Below are 1,777 nucleotides of genomic sequence, written 5' to 3' on the forward strand. Positions count from 1 at the left end.
CTGGTTAAGACTAGTTCAGTTCTGGTTAAGATCAGTTCGGTTCTGGTTAAGACCAGTTTGATTTCTGGTTAAGACCAGTTAAGTTCTAGTTAAGAGCAGTTAAGTTCAGGTTAAGACCAGTTTGATTTCTGGTTAAGACCAGTTCAATTCTGGTTGAGACCAGTTCAGTTCTGTGTAAGATAAGTTCTGGTTAAGACCAGTTCTGGTTAAGACCAGTTCATTTTATGCAGCTGAGGAAGGGAGCATAATTTATGCTTTCGATAAATAATTTTAATGGACAAATAAATGAATAAATAAATAAGTAAACACATGAATAAATAGATAAGTAACAAAATGAATAAATATTTAAGTAAATAAATATATACATAAATAAATAGATAAATAAATAGATAAACAGATAAATAAACTAATAAATATAAAAGTAAATAAATAAGTAGATAAGATAGATACATTAATAGATAAATATATAATCAAGTAAATGAATAAATAAAAATAAATAAGATGTATTAAGAATGGGTTAGGTTTGGGACAAGAAAAGTTGTTGAAGGGAAAGAGGGAGTTGAAGAGAGATGGAGATAAGTGTTGACTGTAAATGTTGGCGATAATGCATAAAGGGATGGATTCCCATGTGTAGATGATGAGCAATTAGAAAATGGAGAATGAAAACAAGGGAGAGGAGAGAAGGAGGAGGGAGGGAGGGAGGAGTGCATGATGGCCTGGAGATAAGAGGGGAAAGGAGAAGTAAGGAAGAGAGAAGGAGGAAAGGGAAGAAGAGGGGAAGGAAGAAGAGGGAAGTAGGGAGGAGAGGATGATGGCATGTGTATAAGGGAATTAAAGGAGAGGGGAGAAGAAGGGAAGAGAAGAAGGAAAGGGAAGAAGAGGGGAAAGGAAGGAGGGGAGAAGGGGCGAATGAGGGAAGGAAGAAGAGGGAAAAAAGAAGGGGAGCTCAGAAAAGGGGGTAAAGAATAAGGGAGAGGGGAAGAGAGGGTAGAAGAGGGGAAGGAAGAAAAAGAGAAAAGAGGAGAGAGAAGGGAAAAGAGGGAGAGGAGGAGGAAGAGAACGGGGAAGAATGGAAGGGGGACGAGAAAAAGAGAGACGAGGAGAAGAGAACAGGGGAGAAGAGGGGAAGGAAGATGAAGAGAGGGGAGGGAGAAGAGGGGAAGAGGGAAGATGGAAGACGAGAGGAGGAGAGGGGAGAAGAGGGGAAGAAAGAAGAAGAGAAGGGGGGAAGAGGGGAAGAAAGACGAGGAGAAGAGGAGAGGGGAGAAGAGGGGAACGAATAAAAAGAGATGAGAGGGAGAAGAGGAGAAGAGGGAAGTGAGAGGTGAGAAGAATATATAGAAGAGGGAGAGAGGAGAGGAGAGGAGGGGATAGGAGATGTATTACATGAAGAAAGCTGAGAGGGGAAGTCAGAAGGAGGGGAGAGAAGAGTAGAGGGGAGAAGAGGGGGAGGTGATGTATTACAGAAGAGAAGAGGGGAGGACAGAGGAAGGGAACGTGGAGAGAGATTGGAGGGACCAGAAGGAGGAGAGGAGGAGGAGGAGGAGGAGGTGGAGGAGGAGGAGGGGTGAAGGGAGCGTGAGGAGAAGAAGGAAAATATTGAATGAGAAAGAAGGGAAATGAAGGGGAAGAGGTAGATATATTGAGAAGTGGGTAAAGGAAGGAAGAAGAAGAGGTGAAAGGAGGAAGAAGGTGTAAGTGAGGAAGAAGATGAAAGAGAATAGAGGGAAGTAAAACGGGGAAAATAAGGTTGAAATGAAGAAGAAATGAGGGAGAG

The sequence above is a fragment of the Oratosquilla oratoria genome, chromosome 33, assembly GCF_046742065.1.
Source record: "Oratosquilla oratoria isolate Oo_2021 chromosome 33, ASM4674206v1, whole genome shotgun sequence".
In the NCBI taxonomy this organism is placed as follows: Eukaryota; Metazoa; Arthropoda; class Malacostraca; order Stomatopoda; family Squillidae; genus Oratosquilla; species Oratosquilla oratoria.